This window comes from Panthera uncia (assembly GCF_023721935.1).
Source record: "Panthera uncia isolate 11264 chromosome E2 unlocalized genomic scaffold, Puncia_PCG_1.0 HiC_scaffold_19, whole genome shotgun sequence".
Lineage (NCBI taxonomy): Eukaryota > Metazoa > Chordata > Mammalia > Carnivora > Felidae > Panthera > Panthera uncia.
This window is the reverse complement of record NW_026057588.1, coordinates 7,938,022-7,962,171: the sequence shown is the minus strand read 5'-3', so window position 1 is coordinate 7,962,171 and position 24,150 is coordinate 7,938,022. Positions and strand designations below refer to the sequence as shown.

The 24,150-nt window shown below is 38.2% G+C and overlaps 1 protein-coding gene and 1 pseudogene across 8 annotated transcripts in view; one reads left to right on the top strand and one right to left on the bottom strand.

Moving 5' to 3' along the window:
- The window catches only part of LOC125915109 (orphan sodium- and chloride-dependent neurotransmitter transporter NTT5-like), a 60,605-nt gene that overhangs the window by 10,089 nt on the left and 26,366 nt on the right, over window positions 1–24,150 (bottom strand). The window contains exon 1 of one of the 8 annotated variants that reach the window (XM_049620763.1): window positions 23,629–23,681. The exons of 6 other annotated variants lie outside the window; for them this stretch is intronic. The gene's annotated coding sequence lies outside the window, so the exon portion shown is untranslated. Of the gene's footprint in view, window positions 1–23,628; window positions 23,682–24,150 lie in introns of those variants that run through there. One more of the 8 variants, XM_049620766.1, reaches the window with a different exon arrangement.
- LOC125915112 (U6 snRNA-associated Sm-like protein LSm3) lies at window positions 15,200–15,640 on the top strand (annotated as a pseudogene).

Here is a 24,150-nt window from a genome sequence, read left to right as displayed (position 1 = left end):
AGTAGAATGGATAAGTAATAGTATATTCATATAACGGGTATACAATAATAAAAAGAGTGAACTGCTGATATGCATAACAACCTGCATGAATCTCAGAAATATTACTTTGAGGGGCGCCTGGGTGGCTCAGTAGGTTGAGCATCTGACTTTGGCTCAGGTCATGATCTCGCAGTTCGTGAATTTGAGCCCCGCGTCGGGCTCTGTGCTGACAGCTCAGAGCCCGGAGCTGCTTCAAATTCTGTGTCCCCCTCTCTCTCTGCCCCACCCCTGCTTGTGCTCTGTCTCTCTCTGTCTTTCAAAAATGAATAAACATAAAAAAAGAATATTACTTTGAATGAAAGAAGCAAGGCCCAGAAAAGAACACAGTACATAATTCCACTTATATGAAGTTCAAGAAGAGGCAAAACAAATTCATGGTGTCAAAAGCCAGGATAGTGTGCTTACATTGTGATAAGTTATAACTATGTGATAACTATAATTACGATTTGGACATACTTGAGATACTTTTAAAAAAATTTTTGTAAATGTTTATTTATTTTTGAGAGAGAGAGAGAGCACAAGTGGGGGAGAAGCAGAGAGAGAGGGAGACACAGAATCCAAAGCAGGCTTCAGGCTCTGTCAGCACAGAGCCTGATGCGGGGCTCAAATTCACAAACTGTGAGATCAGGACCTGAGCTAAAGTCGGACACCTACCGACTGGGCCACCCAGGTGCCCCTGACTTGGGATACGTTAATGAAAGTTTATCTTAGGGGTACCTGGCTGGCTCAGCCAGTAAAGCATGCAATCTTGATCTCTGGGTTGTGAGTCTGAGCCCCTATGTTGGGCATAGAGCTTACTTAAAAAAAAAAAAAAAGTTTATCTTAAAAATAAACATTGGAAAAATAACTAAAAACCCTGGATTTCTATAAAGCAATAATAAACAGAAAATATATTTTATTTGTTTTGTTTTATTTTAGAGAGAGAGAAAGCATGAGTGGGGAGGGGGCAGAGGGAGAGAGAGTCTCAAGCAGGTTAGTGTGGAGCCCAACGCAAGGCTCAAACCCACAAAGCATGAGATCATGAGCTGAGCCAAAATCAAGAGTCGGCTGCTCAAATGACTGAGCCACGCAGGTGCCCCAGAAAGTAGATTTTAAAATAGAAAGATGGCACTCACAACAGCAACAAAAACTATATGGCATCAAGAAATAAACCTAAACGTTAAACCAAGACCTTAAATATGCAGAAACATCTCATGTTTATGAATATAAATACTCAATACTGTAAGGATGGAATTTCTCCCCAAAATGATTTATAGATTGAAGGCAATTCCAACCAAAATCTCAACATAACTTTTCATGAAAGCTAAAAAGATTTTACAATTTATATAGAAGAATAAAGTACCGAAAATAATGAAGAGACTGACACTAGTTCTTTGTTGCTGGCCAAGATGAAGTAAAGTAATGATACGCAGCCTCTCCCACTGATGACAGATAAAAATCTTTTTTTTTTTTTTTAATAAAATTTTTTTTTTTTTTTTCTTTTTTTTTTTTTTTTTTGAGACAGGGAGAGACAGAGCATGAACAGGGGAGGGTCAGAGAGAGGGAGACACAGAATCTGAAACAGGCTCCAGGCTCTGAGCTGTCAGCACAGAGCCTGACGCGGGGCTCGAACTCACGGACCGTGAGATCATGACCTGAACCGAAGTCGGCCGCTTAACCGACTGAGCCACCCAGGCGCCCCCAGATAAAAATCTTAAATAGCATATAAGAAACAAGAGCCTGTGAACTTTGAAAAGTAAACTGAAAAAAAAAAGCAGACCAGGGATTTAAGTTAGAACTTGAATAATGACTTATAATGAGGGGAGGGGTGAATTTCATATTTCTTTTCCCTCCTTTGTCTCCTGATCCAAGAATAAGCCAAACCACGTAACTGTGCAACAAGCACCAACAGCAGATAATCTAGGAGAAGCCTCCTATTTCCAAAGGACCAGGAAAAGAAACTCCTCTATGTATTAGAGAGTAAGGGGGTAGGGACATTACTAATTTTCCCTTTTCACCTCAGAGGCTCGCCTCTGAACTACACAAGCAGGAAACAAATGTGAAGAAGAACAACAAGGTTCTGAAAACTGAACAATGATATAAACCAATGCCCAAGTCACAGACCAACCCCAGGGCGGCACATGCTAATCCAAATAGCACAGCAAAGGCTTTAGAGATTGAACTAACGTTGTAACCAACACCCACAGAAGATGGGACAGAACCTGCCATCTGAACCTACCCAGGTTGATGGCCTGCTAAAACGAACAAGCCAACAAAATCCAACATTCTCCAAGGGATATTAACAGGATCCTGAGTTTGCAATATAAAATTGCAAACTTAAAAGTTAAGTTTGCAAACTTAAAATTCCCAGGATACAGTCCAAACTTACTCATCACTTACACACATGTGAAAAATCTGACCATTTCCCAAGGGAAAAGACAATCCACAGATGCCAACCCTGAGATGACCCAGATGTGGAATTTTTAGACAAAGACTTATTATTTTTAAAAGTACAGGGGTGCCTGGGTGGCTCAGTCAGTTAAGCATCTGACTTTGGCTCAGGTCATGATCTCGTGTTCATGGGTCCAAGCCTTGCTTAGAACTCTGTGCTGACAGCTCAGAGCCTGGAGCCCATTTTGGGGCACCTGGGTGGCTCAGTCGGTTGAGTGTCCAACTTCAGCTCAGGTCATGATCTCGTGGTCCGTGAGTTCAAGCCCCGCATCAGGCTCTGTGCTGACAGCTCAGCCTGGAGCCTGTTTCAGATTCTGTGTCTCCCTCTCTCTCTCTGCCCCTCCCCTGCTTACGCTCTGTCTCTCTGAGAAATGAATAAATCTTAAAAAAAAAAAAAATTTAAGTACTTATATTTTTCCAGCTTTGAGGTATTATTGATAAGTAAAAATTGTATATGTTTAAGGAATAACATGTAATGTTTTGATATATGTATACATTGTGATATGATCAGCCCATGAAGTTAATTAACTTATCCCTCACCTCACAGTTACTCTGTGTGTGTGTGTGTGTATGTTTGTGTGTTAAGAACACCTAAGATCTTCTCTCAGCAAATTTCAAGTATACCTTATTTTTTTTTTTTCCTTAACGTTTATTTATTTTTGAGACAGAGAGAGACAGAGCATGAATGGGGGAGGGTCAGAGAGAGGGAGACACAGAATCTGAAACAGGCTCCGGGCTCTGAGCTGTCAGCACAGGGGCCCGATGCGGGGCTCGAACTCACGGACCGTGAGATCGTGACCTGAGCCGAAGTCGGCGCTCAACCGACTGAGCCACCCAGGCGCCCCATACCTTATTAACTATAGGTATATTAGCTATATCACCATGCCATACATTAGGTCTCTAGAATTCATTCAGCTTATACCGGAAAGTTTGTACCCGCTGACCAACAAACATCATGTTTCCTTTACTCCTCATCCCCCGGTAACTATTCTTCTACTCGCTGTTTCTATGACTTTGACTTTTTTTAGATCCCACGTATAAGTAAGATCAGCAGTATTTGTCTTTCTGTGCCTGGTTTATTTCACTTAGTATAATGACTTCGAGGTTCATCCATGTTGTCACAAACACCAGGACTCCCTTCTTTTCTAAGGCTATATAATACTCCAGTGTGTGTGTGTGACATTTTCTTTATCCCTTTGTCTGTTGATGGACACTTAGGTTGTTTTCATATCTTGGCTATTGTGAATTATACTACAATGAATATGGGAGTGCAGATATCTCCTCAAGATATTAATTTCAGTTCCTTTGGATATGGACCCAGAAGCGAGATTTCTTGATCATACGGTGTGTCTATTTTTAAGTTTTTGAGGAATCACTATCCTGTTTTCCATAATGGTTGTACCATTTACATTCCTACCAACAGTATATAAGTGTTCCCTTTTCTGCACATCCTTGCCAATACTTATCTTTTGATTTCTTCATGATAGCCATCTTAAGGTCATGAGGTGATCTCCCACTATGGTTTTGGTTTGAATTTTCCTGATGGTTAGTGATGTTCAGCACTTTTTCATATACCCATCAGCCATTTGTATGTTTACTTTGGAAAATTGTCTATTTCGGTGTTTTTCCATTTTGTTTATTTTTTTTGCCACCGAATACTATGAGTTCCTTGTATATTTTGGCTATCAACACCTTATGGATATATGGTTTGCAAATATTTTCTCATTCTATAGGATGCCTTTTCATTTTGTTGATTTCATTTATTTGCAGAAACTTTTTTTATTTTTTTTTAATGTTTTATTTATTTTTGAGACAGAGAGAGAGCATGAACGGGGGAGGGGCAGAGAGAGAGAGGGAGACACAGAATCCAAAGCAGGCTCCAGGCTCTGAGCCATCAGCCCAGAGCCCAACGCGGGGCTCGAACTCACGGACTGCGAGATAGTGACCCGAGCCGAAGTCAGACGCTTAACCGACTGAGCCACCCAGGCGCCCCTGCAGAAACTTTTTAATTTGGTGCTGTCCTACTTGTTTTAATTTTTCTTTTGTTGCTTGTGCTTTTGGTGTCATCCCCTGAAAAACCATTGTCAAGACCAATGTCAAGGAGCTTTCCCATATGCTTTTTTTTTCTAGGAGTCTTATAGTTTCAGGTCTTACATTTAAGTCTTTGACCAATTTTGAGTTGATTTTTGTGTATGGTGTGAGACAAAGGTCCAATTTCCTTTTTTTGCATGTGAATATCCAGTTTTCCCAACACAATTTATTAAAGAGACTATCCTTTCCCTCATGGTGTATTCTTGATACCTTAGTTGACTGAACATATGTGAGTTTATTTCTGGGCTCTCTGTTCTGTTCCATTGATCTGTGTGTCTGTTTTTATGCCAATACCATACAGCTCTGATTACTATAGCTTTGTAATACAATTTGAAATCAGGAAGTGAGATGCCTCTGGTTTTTTTCTTCTTGTTCAGTATTGCTGTAGTTACTTGGGTCTTTTGTGGCTCCATATGAATTTTAGAATTTTTTCTATTTCTGTGAAAAATTATCATTGGAATTTTTATAGGGACCCCATTTAATCTGTAGATCACTTAGGGTTATATGGGTATGTTGACACATATTATTTGTTATTAATTCTTCCAATCCATGAACATGGTATCTTTTAAATTATTTGTGTCTTCTTCAATTTCTTTCATCAATGTTTAATAGATTTCAGTGTACAGATCTTTCACCTCCTTGTTTAAATTTATTCCTAAGTATTTTATTCTTTTTGATGCTATTGTAAATGGGATTGTCTTTTTTTTAATTTTTCAAATTATTTTTTTTTATTTTAGAGGGAGAGAGCACAAGCCGGGGAGAGGGACAGAGGGAGAGAGAGAGATAGAGAAAGAGAGAGAATCGTAAGCAGGCTCCATGCTCAGCACAGAGCCTGATGGGCTCAATACCACAGCCTTGGGATCATGACCTGAGCTGAAATCAAGAGTTGGACACTCAACCAACTGAACCAACCAGGCGTCCCACACGGGTTTGTCTTCTTAATTTGTTTTTCAGATAGTTGGTTGTTAGTGTATAGAAGTGCAACTGATTTTTGTATGCTGATTTTGTATTCTGCACCTTTACTGAATTTTTTTATTAGTTCTAACAGTTGGTTTGTTTTTTTTTTTTTTAGGAATCTTTAGGGTTTTCTGTATATAAAATCATGTTATCTGCAGATAGAGACAATTTCACTTCTTTCTGCCCAAATTGGATACCTTTGATTTCTTTTTCTTGTCTAATTGTTATGGCTAGGACTTCCAGTACTATGTTGAATAATCACGGAGACAGACAGCATTCTTGTCTTGTTCCTGATTTTAGAGGAAAAGCTTTGAGCTTTCACCCTTTAGTATGATGTTAGCTGTGGGCATTCATATATGGCCTTTATTATATTGAGGTACATGCCTTCTATACTAATTTGTTGAGAGATTTTATCATAAAATGATGGTGAATTTTATAAAATACTTCTTCTGCATCTATTGAGATAATTATATAATACTTTCTAAATTTTTATTTATTTTTTTAAATTATATCCAAGTTAGTTAGCATATAGTACAACAATGATTTCAGGAGTCGATTCCTTAATGCTCCTAACCCATCTAGATAATCATATGCTTTTTATCCTACATTCTGTTAATGTGATGTATCACATTTATTGACTTGCATATGTTGAACCATGTTCGCATCCCTGGGATAAATACCACTTGATCATGCTGTATGATCCTTTTAGCAATTCAGTTTGCTAGTATTCAGTTGAGGATTTTTGCATCTATGTTCGTCAGAAATATTGGCCTGTAACGATCTCTTCTCATAGTCTCCTTGTCTGGCTTTGGCATCGAGGTAATAGTGGACTTGTAAAATTGCTACAGTCAAGTCCACAGACAGCAGGTCTGTTATCAGGCACAGATGGGTATGGCTCCCACAGATCCCTGACTGCACTTGCACCATGTCCCTAGGAAAGTCCCTGGGTGGGAAGATTGTCTCTGGAACTGTGGTAGAGCAGGGCTGGAACAGGGTCACAGGGTTGCTTCAGGTTCTGCAGTCAAGAACTAGGCCGACAGGCCTGCCATTAGAGGCTCAGAGGGGCAGGTCTGTCACCAGTTTCCTGGGTGGTCAGAACTGGCTTCCAACCATGTCAGAGAGGAGTTGTCACTGAGTCTCGGGGCCATTTCAAAGTATGTAGCTGGGACTGGCTTCAGGGTCCACAGCCAGGACTGAGGTTGGTAAGCCTACTATGAGGAGAACAGACCAGCAGTGCTGGATCCCTGGGTAGGTAGGACTGAGATCAAGGCTGAAACAAGGTTACAGAGTTGCTTCAGGATCCAAAGTCAGAACAAGGTTAGCAGGATTGTTACCAGGAGCATGTCTCCCATAGGGCCCCTGTGCAGGCATGTCTGACTCTAGACTGGCAGTTAGAGTAGGGCTTGAGCTGGGTCACAGGGATGCTTCAGGATCTGCAATTGTGTCCAAGGCTGGCAGGCCTGATACTGGTGGCGTAGATGACCATGGCTCCTCCTGGTGCCTTGGTGGATGGAACCGGTTGCAGGACTGCAGCCAAGTGGGGTTGGAGCCAAGTCCATAAAGAGATGGGGTTATTATTCTGTACCCAGCACCACATTTGGTTGGCTTTCCACCAGGGTTAGAGCCTGCTTCCTGAAATCAGTTTTCCTTAGTCCTGGGCTTTCCTGGGGTTTCACAACCTCCTACTAGGATCCCAAAGCTCCCACAAAGGCACTTTTTTTTCTGTGGATGGCTGCTGGATTGTTGTCTGTGTGCGTGTTGAGGGAAGTGAGCTGGGGATCTCCTATTCCACCATTTTATTTATTAGGAAAAAAAAACTAAATGAAGACATTAAAGAAACTATTATACCCATTCTCCATTAGGTAAAGGTGAAAACTCTCGAAATTAATGGAACAACAGGAAGTTCTGAGTAGAGAAATAGAAACTAAAAAAATAACCAAATGGCAATTTTAGAGCCAAGAGGTAAAATATTGCAAATTAAAAATTCATTAGATGGAATATGAAGATAGGACATTAGAAATGATCCAATCTGAAGAACAGAGGGAAAACAAATTGCAAATAAAATGAGCAGAGCCTCAGGGACCTATGAGACAATATCAAAAGTCCAAGAATGAGGGAGAAAGAGATTGGTGGGAAAAAAAGTCTGAGGAGTGCCTGGGTGGCTCAGTCGGTTAAGCGTCCGACTTTGACTCAGGTCATGATCTCATGGTTTGTGGGTTTAAGCCCCGCGTTGGGCTCTGTGCTGACAGCTCAGAGCCTGGAGCCTGCTTTGGATTCTGTGTCTCGTTCTCTCTCTTCCCCTCCCCCACTTGTGCTCTGTCTCTCAAAGATAAATAAATGTAAAAAGGAAATTTAAAAAATCTTGAAAACTCCCCAAATTTGATTAAATATATAAATTTAGATTCAAGAAGTTCATCAAATCCCCCCCCCCAAAAAGCCATATCATATCAGTCACATCATAACTGTGCTGCTAAAAGGAAAAAAGAGGAATCTATAAGGTTAACAGAGAAAAACAATAGATTACATAGAAGGCTATAACAATCAGAATTGTGGATTTCTCATCATAAAAGATGGCAGCCAGAAGTCAGTGGAATATCTTTAAAGTGCTAACAGGGAACAAAAAAAAAGTATCATCACATAATTCTATATCCATCAAAAAAAAAATACTTCAGGAATGAAGTGAGGTAAAAACATTCTCAGTTGGGGGGACCTGGGTGGCTTAGTTGGTTGAGCATCTGACTCGGTTTTGGTTCAGGTCATGATCCCAGGGTCATGGGATCAAGCCCTGCCTCCATCAAGCTCCATGCTGAGGATGGAACCTGCTTAAGATTCTCCCTCTCCCCCTCTGCCCCTCTCCACCACTCATGCTCTCTCTCTCTCAAATTAAAGAAGAAAATAAAAACTCAGATAAAGGAAAACTAAGAGAATCCCCCACTAGCAGACCTGCTATAACAGAAAGGCTAAAGAATGTTCTCTGGATTTTAGTGAAATGGTATCAGGGGAGAATTAGGAACTCCAGAATGTCTCCTTCAGAGAGGAACAAGAGAGACAGTAAACAGTGGGGTAAAAAAAATGGACTCTTTTACTCCTTTTAAAGACTTTTAGAAAATGTTTGCAATTGAGAGGCACCTGGGTAGCTCAGTTGGTTGAGCACCCAACTTCGACTCAGGTCATGATCTCACAGTTAGTGAGTTCAAGCCCTGTGTCGGGCTCTGTGTTGACAGCTCAGAGCCTGGAGCCTGCTTCAGATTCTGTGTCTCTCTCTCTCTCTGCCCCTCTCCCATTCATGTGTGCATGTGAGCTCTCTCTCAAAAATAAACATTAAATAATAAAAATAAAATGTTTGCAGTTGAAAGCAAAAAAATATATCATTGGTAGGGGAGGCTTTCAATGTATATAAGCATCATACATATGATAGCTATAAAATAAAGGGAAAGGGTCCCATGAGGTTATAAGGCTTCCACATTTATGTGAAGTGATATTAGCTCAGGTAGTCTGTGTGAAATTGGAGGTGCATAATATAATCAATCCTTAGAACAACCACTAAAAAACTTAATTCAAAGATCTATAACTAAAAAGCCAAATATAAATTCAAATGGAATACTAAAAAATATTTAAATAAGTCAAAAGAAGCAAGAAAGACAAAACAGAGGGAAAAAACAGAGAGGACAAATAGAAAACAAATAATAAAATGGTAGCCCTAGATTTGGCCATAGCAATAATATATTAATATACATGACGTATTAAATGTAAATGACCTAAATAGATCAATTAAAAAATAATGATTATTAGCTGGGGTGGGAGGGGTAGATCCAACTATATGCTGTCCACAACACACACACACACACACACACACACACACACACACACACACTTTAAATATAATAATATAAATAGATTAAAAGTTAAAAAAAAAGGTTTTGGAGGGAATGATGAAAATGTTCTGAAATAACATTGTTATTATAACAAATGCACAATGCTCTGAATATGCTAAAAATCACAGAGCTGTACACTTTAAATGGGTGAATTTTATGACATGTAAATTATATCTCAATAAAGCTGTTTACTGAGACATAAATAAATGTAAATTTATTTATGCAATGTCAAAAGAAATCTAGAGTGGCTGTCTTCATACTATACAAAGCAGATTTCAGAAATTAAAAAAGAAAATTCACCAGAGTCAATTCACCAAGGAGACAAAACAATCCTGAATGTATATATACGTAAAATATTGCTCCAAATACATGAAGCAAAAAATAATAGAGATGATAGGAGAAATAGAGAACCCACTATTACACTTTGAAACTTCATCACTCCTGTCTAATTCACAGAACAAGCAGACAGAAAATCAACAAGAAGAGAGAAGACCTAAATAACATTACCACCCAGCATAATCTAAGTTGCATCTCTAGAATACTCCAACAGCAGAAAACACATTTTCAAATGAATGCAGCAATCTGCCAAGAGACATCATATCCTGGCCCACAAAACAAGCCATAACAATTAAAAAAAAAAATAAAATCACACACAGTATGTTCTCTGGCCATAACAGAATTAAACGAGGAATAAAAAACAAAGACACCTTGAGGGGGTGTCAGTCGGTTGAGTGTCTGACTCTTAATGTCTGCTCAGGTCATGATCTCACAGTTCATGAGATCAAGTTCCACCTCCAGCTCTGTACTGACAGCGTGCAGCCTGCTTGGGATTCTCTCTCTGTCTCTCTCTCTCTCTCTCTCTCTCTCTCTCTGTCTCTCTGCCCCTTCCCTTCTCATGTTCTCTCTCTCTCAAAAATAAATAAACATTTAAAAAATAAAAAAAACAAAAAACAGGGCGCTTGGATGGCTCAGTCAGTTTAGCGTCTAACTTTGGCTCAGGTCATGATCTCGAAGTTCATGAGTTCCAGCCCAGTGTCAGGCTCTCTGCTATCAGCACAGAGCCCTGCTTCAGATCCTCTGTCCCCCTCTCTCACTGCCCCTCCCCCACTTGCACACTTTCTCTCTCAAAAATTAAAAAAAAAAAACATTAAAACACACACACACACACACACACAACAAAAAAGCAAAGATACCTCAAGACCCCCACATGTTTGAAAGTTAAACAACACTCTTAAAAATAACCTATGTGTCAAAGAGGAATTATTAAGGGAAACTGGCAAACATTATGCACTAAACAAAAATAAAAATATAACATGTTAAATTTCTGTGTTGTAATTAAAACAGTGTTTGAAAGGAAATTTATATCACTAAATGCTTATATTGAAAAAGAAAAAAAAGGAGAAATTAAGACATTCTCAGATAAACAAAAACTGAAGGAATTCATTACCACTAGAACTGCCTACAAGAAATTTCATGGGAGATTTGCAGGGTGAAATGAAAGATACTAACTATATGTTAACTTGAGCCATATGAAAAAATAAAGATCTCAAAAAATGTAAATTATAGGTGATTATAAAAGCTATTATTATTATAACAATAGTTTGTAACTCTACTTTTTATTTTCTACATGAAAGAGATGATTTCAAGAAGCCAATACATTTAAAAAATTTTTTAATGTTTATTTATTGTTTTGAGAGAGACCGACAGAGTACAAGCAGGAGAGGGACAGAGAAAGAGGTAGAAGAGAGAATCCCAAGCAGACTTCGTGCTGTCAGTGCAGAGCCCAACATGGGGCTCAAACTCATGAACCATGTGAGATCAGACCTGACCTGAAATCAAGAGCAGACCCTTAACTTACTGAGCCACCCAGGAGCCCCAAGAAACCAAAAGATTTTTAAAAATTGCAATGGACAGATATTCTAAGCAGAAAACCAACAAGGAAGCAATGGCTTTGAATGACATACTGGACCAGATGGACTTAACAGATATATTCAGAACATTTCACCCTAAAACAGCACAAATACATTCTTTTTTCTTCTAATGTTTATTTTCTTTTTGGGAGAGCGAGAGACAGAGTGCAAGCTGCGAGCTGGGGAGGGGCAGAGAGAGGGAGACAAAGGATGTGAAGCAGGCTCCAGACTCTGAGCTGTCAGCACAGAGCTTGATGCGGGGCTTGAACCCATGAGTCCTGAGATCATGACCTGAACTGAAGTCGGACGCTCAGCCGACTGAGCCACCCAGGTGCCCTACTGTGTGCACATATTCTCCAGAACAGATCACATACTTGGTCACAAATCAGCCCTCAACAGGTACAAAAAGATAAAGATCATACCATGCACATTTTCAAATTATAACACTATGAAACTTGAAGTCAAACGAGAAAAAAGTTGGAAAGTCATGTCATGACAAAGCCATGTCAAATACATGGGGGTTAAAAAACACCCCACTAAAGAATGAATGGGTTAACCAGGAGATAAAGAAGAAATAAAAAAATACATGGAAGCCAATGACATAACAGTCCAAACTCTTTGGGATGCAGCAAAGGCAGTCCTAAGAGGAAAGTATATTGCAATTCAGGCCTATCTCAAGAAGCAAGAAAGGTCCCAAATAAACAGCCTAACCTTACACCTAAAGGAGCTAGAAAAGGAACAGCAAATAAAGCCTAAAACCAGCAGAAAAAGGGAAATAATAAAGATGAGCGGAGAAATAAACGATATAGAAACAAAAAACCAGTAGAACAATCAACAAAACTAAGAGCTGGTTCATTTTTAAAAATGTAAATTAATCTACGGGTGCCTGGGTTGCTCAGTTGGTTAAGCATCCGACTCTTGATTTTGGCTTAGGACATGATCTGAAGGTTTGTGGGATCAAGCCCCACATCAGGCTCTGTGCTGACGGAACAGGGCCTGCTTGGGATTTTCTCTCTCCTCTCTCTCTGTACCTCCCCTACTCTATCTCCCTCAAAATAAATAAATATTTTTTAAAATATTAGTCTAAAATCTCGTATTATTGCAATTTATGTTTGTAACTCCACATTTGGTTTTCTATATAAATTAAGATACTAGTGCATTGAAATGAATTATTAGTTTGTGTTTTGGGGCACACAATATATAAAGATGTATTCTGTGACATCATCAACCAAAAAGAGTGGTGATGGAGCTATAAACAGGCAGTTTTTGTATGTTATTGAAGTTAAGCTGGTAGGAATTCAAATTAGAATGTTATAACTTCAGGATGTTATATGTAAATACCATGGTATCCATAAAGAAAATAGCTATAAAACATACAGAAAATGAAATGAGAAAGGAATTTTAACATTTCACTACAAAAAAAAATAATAATAATTAAACACCAAAGAAGGCAGGAAGAAGGAAATAAACATGAGGGCAAGGGGAGCTCTAAGGTACATAGAAAACAAATAGCAAAATGATAGCATTAAATCTCCCCTTATCAGTAATTACTTTAAATGTAAATGGGTTAAATTATCTAATCAAAAGGCATATTTTCAGAATGCATAAAAACACATCCAATTATATTATGTCTACAAGAAACACATTTTAGATCCAAAGACACAAATAGATTGAAAGAATGGAAAAAGATATGCCATAAAATATAGCAGCCAAAAGAGAGCAGGGGTGGCTATACTAATATCAGAAAAAACAGACTTTAAATGGAAAAATTTTACAAGAGACAAAGGAAGACATTATATATTAATAAAAGGTTCAATACAGCAAGAATATGTAACAATTATAAGTATTTGCACACCTAATTACAGACCATAAATATAGATAGAACTAAAAGAAGAAATAGTTCTACAGTAACAACTGGAGACTTCCATACCCCACTCTCAATAATGGACAGGATTACCATCTGGAAACAGAGATCTTAACACAATAAACCAACTAGATCTAACAGACACAAACAGAATACAACCTACAACAGCACATATATTCTTCTCAAGAGCACGTGGAACATTTTCCAGTGTAGATCATATGTTAGGCCAAAAATTAAGTTTCAACAGATTTTAAGAGACAGTTATATAAAGTGTCTTTTCTGACTACAAAGGGATGAAGTTAGAAATCAATAACAAAAGTAAAACTGGAAAATACACAAAATTGTGGAAATTAAAAAACATACTCTTAAACAATGAGTGGATCAAAGAAGAAATCACAAGGAAAACTATAAAATACTTAGAGGTGAATAAAAATGAAAGCACAACATACCAAAAGTTATGGCATACAATGAAAGCAGTATGAAGGAGGATATTTATAGTTGTAAATGCCCACATTAACAAACAAGAAAGATCTCAAATCAACAACCTAACTTTACAACTTAAAGAACTACAAAAGAAGAACAAATTAAACCCAAAGCTTGCAGAAAGAAGGAAATACTAAAGATCAGACCAGAGATAAATGAAATAGAGAATAGAAAAGTAGAGAAAATCAATGAAACTGAAGGTTGGTTCTTTGAAAAGATCAACAAAATTGACAAACCTTTAGCTAGATGGATTAAGGAAAACAAGCGAGAAGATTCAAATTAATAAAATCAGAAATTAAAGTGGGGACACAACTTATTCTATGGAAATCCTATTTATGGAAATAAAAAGGATTATGAGAGTATCATGAACAATTACATACCAACAAACTATATAACCTAGGTGAAATGGACAAATTCCTAGAAACACAAAACCACCAAAACGTATTCACAAAGAAATAGAAAATCTGACTAGATGTAACTAGTAAGAAGACTGAATCACTAATAAAAAATCTTTCAAGGAGCGCCTGGGTGGCTCAGTTGGTTGACCATGTTGAGCATCCGACTCTTGATTTCAGCTCAGGTCATGATCCCAGAGTTGTGGGATCAAGCCCCAAACAGGGATTCATGTTGAGTGTGGAGCTTTTCTCTTTCTCTTTCTCTCTCTCTCTCTCTCTCTCTCTCTCTCTCTTTCTGCTCCTCTCCCCCGTTCACACATACTCTCCCCCTGTCTCTCTAAAAAAAACAAAACAAAAAAAAGTCTTTCAAAAAAAAATCTTACAACAAGCCCTGGACCGGATGGTTTCACTGATGAAATATATCAAACATTTATTTTTTAATTTTTTAATTTAATTTATTTTTTTAGAGAGAGAGAGTGAGAGCATGAGCAGGATAGAGAGAGAGAGAGAGAGAGAGAGAGAGAGAATCTTAAGCAGGTCCTACACCCAGTGTGGAGCCCAACACTCGATTTCATGACTCTGAGATCATGACCTGAGCCAAAATCAAGAGTGCAATGTTTAACTGACTGAGTCACCCAGGCACCCCAATAAAACAAACATTTAAAGAAAAACTAGTATTTATCCTTCTCAAAGTTTTCCCAAAAACTGAAGAGAAGGAAATAATTTCTAACTCATTTTATGAGGTCAACATTATCATGATACCAAACCCAAACAAAAATGTTACAAGAAAAGAAAACTACAGACCAATATCCCTGATTAATATAGACACAAAAGCCTTCAATAAAATATGAGCAAACTGAATTCAGCAGCATATTGAAAGGATAATACACCATGACAAGGAGAGATTTATTCCTGGAACACAATGATGATTCAACACTAACAGAATGAAAGCTAAAAATCATGATCATCTCAATAGATGCATAAAAAGAATTTAACAAAATTCAACATTATTTCATAAAATATTCAACAAACTAGTAACAGAAGGAAACTACCTCAACATAATAAAAGTCATATATGAAAAACCTGCAGTAAACATTACTGGTGAAAGACTGAACGCTTTCCTACTAAGATCAGGAACATGGCAAGGATGCTCACTTTCACCATTCTATTCTACTCATTCTTTTTACCATTCTACTCACCACAGTACTGGAAGTTCTGGCCAGAGCACTTAGGCAAGAAGAAGTAAAAGGCATCCAGGGGAAAGGGTTCAGGGTTTGAAACATGGCAGACGATGTGGACCATCAACAAACTACCAGCACTTGTAGAAGAGCCCTGGATCTCACCAGGCTTGGCCTTGATGAGTGAATTTATATGAAAATGAGAAACAAAAGAGAGTTTCAAGGAAGACTACATGTTTATGATCAGGATGTAAATACAATGTTGAGAGATGTGGAAGAAACTGTGATTACCAGAGAAATTGATGAGGAAACATACAAAGATATGTGTGTGTGTATGTATATACACAAAATGGAATATTCTGATGCTCTTTGTCGCAGGAGATGTTGTACTAGTTGCCCTCCATTAAGAATTGGCTGAAACAGGGGTGCCTGGGTGGCTCAATAGGTTAAGCGGCTGACTTCGGTTCAGGTGGTGATCTCACAGTTTGTGGGTTCAAGCCCCGCATTGGGGTTTGGGCTGACAGCTCAGAGCCTGGAGCCTGCTTCAGATTGTGTCTCCCTCTCTCTCTGCCCCTCCCCACTCTCACTCTGTCTCTCAAAAATAAATAATAAACATAAAGTTTTTTTTAAAAGAATTGGCTGAAACAAAGAATTTATCACGTATGGAATATGGAAGACTTTGTACGATTGTCTCTTTAAATGTAGAAGACATTCAAAAGAGAAACCTGTGTAAATTTTGATATTAAGAAATGACCAAGGATCCTTCCACTCCTGAAATGAGTTGATTTGCAGATAACTCAAAAATTCTTACACTAAAGTGCATTCAATTTTTTTCCAACCCTTTCAATAAATGTGATCACCCAAAAATAAATAAATAAATAATTTAAAAAGCCATCCAAATTGTAAGGGAAGTAGTAACGTTATCTCTGTTCATAGATGGTATGATATTTTATGTTCAAAATCTAATGATTTTATTAAAAAAAGTTTAATAAATGAACTCAGCAAAGTAGCAGGATACAAAGTCAACACTCAAAAATCAGTTGCATTTCTGTATACAGACAGCTAATAATCTGAAAAGGAAATTATAAAAACAATTCTATTTACTATAGCATCAAAAAGAATAAAATATTTAGAAATTAACACAATAGGAAGTGAAACACTTATACAATGAAAACTATAAAATATTGCTGAATGAAATTAAAGAAGACATAAATAAAGAGAAACATCTCATATTCATGAACTGGAAGACAATGTTTTTAGGATGTTAATACTATCCAAAGTAATCTACAGATTTAATGCAGTCCCTATCAAAATCCCAGTGACTTTTTAAAAATAGAAATTTTAATTTCCATCCTAAAATTCCTATGGAATCTCAAGGGATCTTGAACAGCCAAACAATCTTAAAAAGGAAGAACAAAGAGGCATCTGCATGATCTTGCGGTTTGTGAGTTCGAGTCCTACATCAAGCTCTGTGCTGACAGCTCAGAGCCTGGAGTCTGCTTTGGATCCTGTGTCTCCCTCTCTCTCTGCCCCTCCCCTGCTCATGCTTTGTCTCTCTCTCTCATAAATAAAAATAAAAATAATTTAATTTAATTTTTTAAAAAAGAAGAAAAAAGATGAAGGACTCATACTTTCTGATTTCAAAACTTAGTATACAAAGCTACAGTAATCAAAACACTGTGGTACTGGCATAAAGACAGACATATAAACCAATAAAATAGAATGGAGAGCTCTTTGCATACACGGTCAAATGATTTTTGACAATGGCACCAAGACCATACGATAGGAAAAGAATAGTCTTTCCAACAAATGGTGCTGGGAAAACTGGATATCTGCGTGCAAAATAATGAAGTTGGACCCTTATCTAACACCACATATGAAAATTAATTCAAAAAGGATCAAAGACCTAAATATAAGACCTCAAGCTGTAAAACTATTAGAAAAAAACATAGAGAAAAATCTTCATGACATTGGATTTGGCAATGATTTCTTGGATATGACACCAAAGGCACAGGCAACAAAAAAACATATAAATAAGTCAGATATCATGAAAAAATGTTCCAATTCATTTATCAAAAGATAATGCCAACAGAGTCAAAATGAAACCCATAGAATAAAAGAAAATATTTGTGAAATCATATATCTGATGTGGGATTCATATCCAGAATATATAGAGAATTCTACAATCTGATTCAAAAATGGGCAAAGGACTATGATGAGACACTATCTCACGCTCGTTAATATGTCTAGTATACAAAAAAGAAAAGAAAAAAAGGAAAAAAAAAGAAAAGAACTAGTATTGGTGGGGATGTGGAGAAATTGGAACCCCTATGCTCTGTTGGTGGCTGAAAAATGGTACAGCTGCTGTGCAGAAAACAGTACAGCAATTCCTCAGAAAATTAAAAACACAGTTACTATATGATTTAGCATTTATACTTCTGGTTATATACTCAAAATAACTGAAAGCAGGGTCTCAAAGATATTTTTGTACACCCATGTTCACAGCAGCATTATTCACAATAGCTACAATATGTAAGCCATCCAAGTGTCCATTGAGGGATAAATGGATAAGCAAAATGCAGTATATCAATGTAATGGGATATTATACAGCCTTAAAAAGTTAGGAAATTCTGACATATGCTACAACCTTGAGGTTCATATGGATGAACCTTGAGGATTATACTAAGTGAAATAAGCCCGTCACAAAAAGACAAAGACTGCATGATTCTACTTATATAACGTACTTAGAATAATCAAAATCATGGAGACAAACACTAGTAGAATGGTAATTGCTAGGGACTGTGGAGGGTGGAATAATAGGGATTTATTGTGTAATGTACACAGTTTCAGTTTTACAGGATGAAGGAAATATGGAGGCAGATGGTAGTGATGGTTGTAAAAACTATTAATGTATTTAATACCACTTTAAACTGGTTAAGATGGTTTAAGTTTTACATGTATTTTACCACAATAAGAAAATTGGAAAAAATGGAATACAAAATGGTATAGCCATAAAGAGTCACAGTTTCTTAAAAAAGTTAAACATATGCTTTCCATATAACCCAGCAGTACCACTCCTAGGTATTTTCCCAAGAAGTTTTGTTCACAAAAACCTGTATGCCAATGTTTATAGCTACTTTATTCACGATCGCCCAAACTGGAAAAACCCACATGGCTTTCAATTACTGAATAAAAGATAAACGGTACATTCATGGAATGCAATATTAGCAGTAAAAAAAGAACAGGGAATATTGATACAATGAACAACATCCATGAATTTCATACATATTATGCAAAATGAAAGAAACCAGACTCAAAAGGCTACATACAGCATGACTGCATTTAAATGACATTCTGGGACACCAGGCTGGCTCAGTCAGTAGGGCTATGACTCTTGATCTCAAGGTTGTGAGTTCGAGCCTTGTGTTGGGTGTAGAGATTACTTTAAAAAATAATAAAATAATATTAAAAAATTAGTTTCTCCAAGAAATCTGTGGGATTAATTCCCCGTCTCCATTTGACAGATAAGAAAGCTAAGACGAAGGAGAGAAAGTGACTTGCTAAAGGTCATGGAACTACCTAAGGGTTTGATGTAATAAACAAACACACACAGATTTCTTTGTCTCTAAATGCTATATTCTTCTTACCAGGCCAAGAAGCTGCTCAAGACAGAGACTGCAACAACACTCTACCAGTCACTGGGTCTGGGATTAGTCTTGCTGCCCTGGACACCTATACCAGTGATGGGACATGTGGACATTTCCATATTAGAGGTCTACAAACCCTACCACCCAGAGTCCTAAAACATGTTTTGCCTCAATTTGCCTGCCTAGGCTCTAGGTCCACCTGCCCTGCTCCCTAGGTGGGAACACAGGTGGATTTGTAGGTTTGGGGATGTGAAAATTGATAGAGACAATGATGAGTTCAATTTGGGAAACAATGAGTGTGAGGGCTTGTGGGCACCAACTTCTAGCTGAGAAACATCAAGAGCATCAGACCACATGACAGGAAAATATGTAAATGTAAGCTCTGAGAAGCTAAGTAAAAACCCTATAATCCTGAATTTGAATTGAAAAAATAAGTATGAATTTATGATGTATTTAACCTTAGAAGGCTACTTCCTAGCTCTATCTATTGAAAAGACCTAGAAACAATGAGCAATGCGGTAGCAATGAACACCCCTAGCACAAAATTGTGATCTCTAAATACCACTTCCCATCAAAAGGAACTAAGTATCCTTAGAAAAACAGCAGATTTCAGAGCTGGGTATGAAATGTACAAAGTAATCCTAGACCAGAAGGTCATACCAGAAATCAAAGAAATTATTATATACTTCTGTGGTCTTGTCAAAAGGACGCAGGAGTCAAACTGAAGATGCTTCCATGTGCCAAAAATGAGATGATTTGAGCATCAATAAGAATAGTTGCAAGGGCGCCTGGGTGGCTCAGTCGGTTAAGTTGCCGACTTCAGCTCAGGTCATGATCTCATGGTTCACGGATTTGAGCCCCACGTTGGGTTCTGTACTGACAGCTCAGAGCCTGGAGCCTGCTTTGGATTCTGTGTCTCCTTCTTTCTCTCTGTCTCTCCCTGCTCATGCTCTGTCTCTCTCTCTCTCTCTCAAAAATAAATTTAAAAAAAATTTAAAAATTAAAAAAGAATAGGGGCGCCTGGGTGGCTCAGTCGGTTGAGCGTCCAACTTTGGCTCAGGTCATGATCTCACAGTCTGTGAGTTTGAGCCCCACGTCGGGCTCTGTGCTGACAGCTCAGACCCTGGAGCCTGCTTCGGATTCTGTGTCTCCCTCTTTCTCTGTCCCTCCCCCACTCATGCTTGCTCTCTCTCTCTCTGTCAAAAATAAATAAACATTAAAAAAACATTTAAAAATTAAAAAAGAATAGCTGCAATGGATGGAAACACATCAAATATATGTAAATCTATGAGTCCGGAGAGATGCTAAAAAGAACAAACTCAATGACCATTTTTGCAGAGTATTAGGCAATAAATTCATTTTTTAAGCTGGCAAATGAGAGGAAAGAATCAAAGTTTATTCTGCTTTCCTCATACAAACTGTATACCAGGGCAACAAATGTTTGATAAAGGGAAGTTTCTCTTTCTAGAAGTATTCCAGCTAAAAAAAAAAAAAAAAAGGAATGATAAAGCTGGAATACCACCATTTCATAATCTCTAATGAATATGTGTATCTAGACAATGACTATTCATGGCTGCTCACATGACAAAAAGAGGGAACATCTAGAGAGTTTTTGCCTTCTGACAGAAGCATATGAAACCATTCATGAAGTATTCTTGACAGAATACTGACCCTAAAAGGAATCAACCTCTTGCCCTAACTACCAATTCATAAGAAAGCCAGGGAACAGAGAACATATTAAATGACACCACAGGGAGGGAAGCAGCAAATTCCAGATGGTTAGAAACTACAGGACAAATAACCCAGTTTCATCACTAAATATATTGCAGAGGGGGGAAAAGAGGGCAGGAGATCTATAGATTAAAAGATTCTTTTTTTATGAATATAATTTATTGTCAAATTGGCTTACATACAACACCCAATGCTCATTCCAACAAGTGTCCTCCTCAATGCCCGTAACCATTTTCCCCTCTCCCCCACACTCCCAAACACCCTCAGTTTTTTCTCTGTATTTAAGAGTCTCTTTGGCACAAAATCAGATCAACCACTGGAATATATACATAACCAACAAAATAGATAAAGTTTAAAAGGTTCAGATTTGTTTTAAGTGGTAAAAAGCTAAATAGAAATAAAAAGTAGATAGTAATATACAAGAAGGTATATTACTTAACAGTATAGACTTAACAGTCACTAGTCACATGTAGCTCACAAGCACTTGAAATGTAGCTGGTGTGACTAAGAAAGTGACTTTTTAACTAATTTAAATATAATTTAAAAACTTCTACTTGATTCAGTTACTAGAGAACTTTTTAAGTATGTTTAGAACAACCTGGATATGTCAATCTACTTTTTCACATGTGGATTTTAGGAAATTTAAATACAGATCAAATATTTTCTGGTAAAAATTTAGTGTTCAAATTGAGATGTGCTTATTAGTTTTAAATACACACTGGATTTTGAAGACTTAGTAGAATATAAAATGTCTCAATTTTTATATTGGTCACATGTTCAAATGATGTTTTGGCAATCTTGGGTTAAATAAAACTATTTTATTAAAATTAAAAAAAAAAAGAGTCTCTTCTGGTTTGCCTCCCTCTCTCAAAAGATTCTTTAAAAAAAAAAAGTTTATTTAGGGGCACCTGGGTGGCTCAGTCGGTTGAGTGTCCGACTTCGGCTCAGGTCATGATCTCAGTTCGTGAGTTTGAGCCCGCATCAGGCTCTGTGCTGACAGCTCAGAGCCTGGAGCCTGCTTCAGATTCTGTGTCTCCCTCTCTCTCTGCTCCTCCCCTGTTCACACGCTGTCTCTCTCTCAAAAATAAACAAAGATTAAAAAAAAATTTTTTTAAGTTTATTTATTGAGCAGGGAGGGGCAGAGAGAGAGTGGGAGAGAATCCCAAACAGGCTCTGTACTGTCAGCGTGCCACCTGACATGGGGCTCAGTCCCACGAACTGTGAGATCATGACCTGAGCCAAAATCAAGAGTCTGATTCTTAACCAACTGAGCCACCAAGTACCCCAAAAGATTCTTAATGGATACAGCAACAAATTACAACATACGAATTTTACTTGGATGATGATTCAAACAATCTAAAAAAGTTCTGAGACAGTCTCTCAAATAGTGAAACAGAGTTGGGACACGATCGAGCAATTCCACTCCTAAGTATCTGCCAAGAGAAAGAAAAACATATGTTCCCCCCCCAAAATTGTACATGAATATTCATCACAGCATTATTCATAATAGCCCCAAAGTGGAAATAACCTCAAAGGTCCATCAACTGGATAAATAAAATGTAGTATATCAATACAATGGAATATTCGGCGATAAAAAGAAATAAAATACTGGTAATATGCTATACAGGGATGAAACTTGAATATTATGCTCTGTGAAAGCCAGTCATAAAGGACTACATGTATTGTATGATCTCATTTATATGAAATGTCCAGAGTAAGCAACTCTGTTGAAACAAAAGTAGATTAGTGGTTGTCTGAGGTTGAGGTTGGAGGCTGAAGCATTTGGGGTGACAGCAAAAGGGAGGGGGGTTTCTTTTGGGGGTAATGAAATGTACTAAAATAGACTGTGGTGATGGGTACACAACCCTGCCATACTTTACAAGCCACTGAATTGTACATTTTAAATGTGTGAATTGTATGGTAGGTGAATTACATCTCAACAAAGCTGTTAAGGGGCATCTGGCTGGCTCAGTCAGTAGAGTATGTGACTCTTCATCTCCCGGTCATAAGCTGAGCCCCACCTTGGATGTAGAAATTACGTTTAAAAAAAAAAAGGTTAAAAAGAAAGCTGTTAAAAAGGATAAAGCTACCAGAAAAAAAATACATATATATATATAAATATAATATATATGTATATTATATAAATATATAATATTTATATATATTTATTGTTTATCATATATTATATATAATATATACATACAGATATGTATGGACATACCTACAGATGAAATGATAAATTTGGGATCTGCTTCAAAATAATGGGGAGGCTTTCAGTGGGAGGAGGTAAGTTGAAACCAGACTGGTCGTCAGTTGGTCACGAGATGGGTGATGAGTACAAAGGAATTCATGAAGTTATTCTTTTACATATGTTTGAACATTTCCGAAATAGAAGGGCCAGAAGCCACAGCAAGAATCTGTATCAGGCTACCCTGACTCACCGTGTAAACCCCTCTTTCTTCTGGGTCTCCTGATGAAAATTAAGGATGACAATAGCTGTGTCTCATACCATTCTCATATAAGGTACCATACCAAGGGACGGGGCTCCATTTTTGTCTAATGAGGCCGGAGATTCCCCAGAGCAGTGCTAAAGAAACTGCTCATCACACGCAAGGGTGCTACGAAACTCGACTTTCGACAGTAGGATCCCCAGAGCTATCTAGTAGAGAGGAGTCTATGATAGAAATTGGTCTATCTCTAATCAGGAGCCCCTACAGCAGTGTGAGATATTCGCATTGCAAACCACCTTGCAGTTTGGTACCAAAGGACATTCAACAAGTAGCTGGAGAATATAAAAATTGAGAGTGGGAGGAGACACCCCAAGATCCTCATTCCACTCCTATCCGTTTATCCGGTAGGCCCCTGCTTTTCAATCCCCTCCCCCACGCAGGTTCCATTCCCAAAGCTGAGAACTGGATGGGGAGGCAGAAGGGAGCATGAACACCTGCGTTCCCAAAAGGAAGGGGGTTTAAAACTCAAGACTATTTGATCATGAGAAGACGACTGCCTCCGCTGATTTTCACCTTACCCAACTCAATAGCACCAAGCTTCCAGCCGACAGATCGTTTGGATTGGGGGGGGGGGGGTGGCGAAGGAAAGTGAGGGGCGGGGCTACAAGGTACAGGAGCCAACGGGTGATGACCCCGACCTTCCAAGCTTGACCAGCGAGAAACACCGGAGGTCCAGAGACTTCCGGGACCACACCTCTTCCTATTTACCCGGCCCACCCCTCGAGTCCCACCCGCCAATGGTTAGGATGTCTGCTTTTTCTTCCTCAATCACGAAAAGTTAGGTAGAGGCAACTACCCTGTGGTAGCTGAGCAATCCGAAATACTGAGATCTCTGAGTACTTAAGGGAAACCCATTCCCTGGATCTTCGGGAATCCCAACCACCTCTACCCACAGCTCCCAATCCCAGTCGCTGACTGACCCCTATCTCCTTTTGGTAAGTACGTCAGCTCAGTTGTGGACTCACCCCTCCAGAAGTTCTGAGAGACCCACTCGTCATCACCCACTAGGCAAATTCATTTGACTTAGCCCTGTAGTAAAA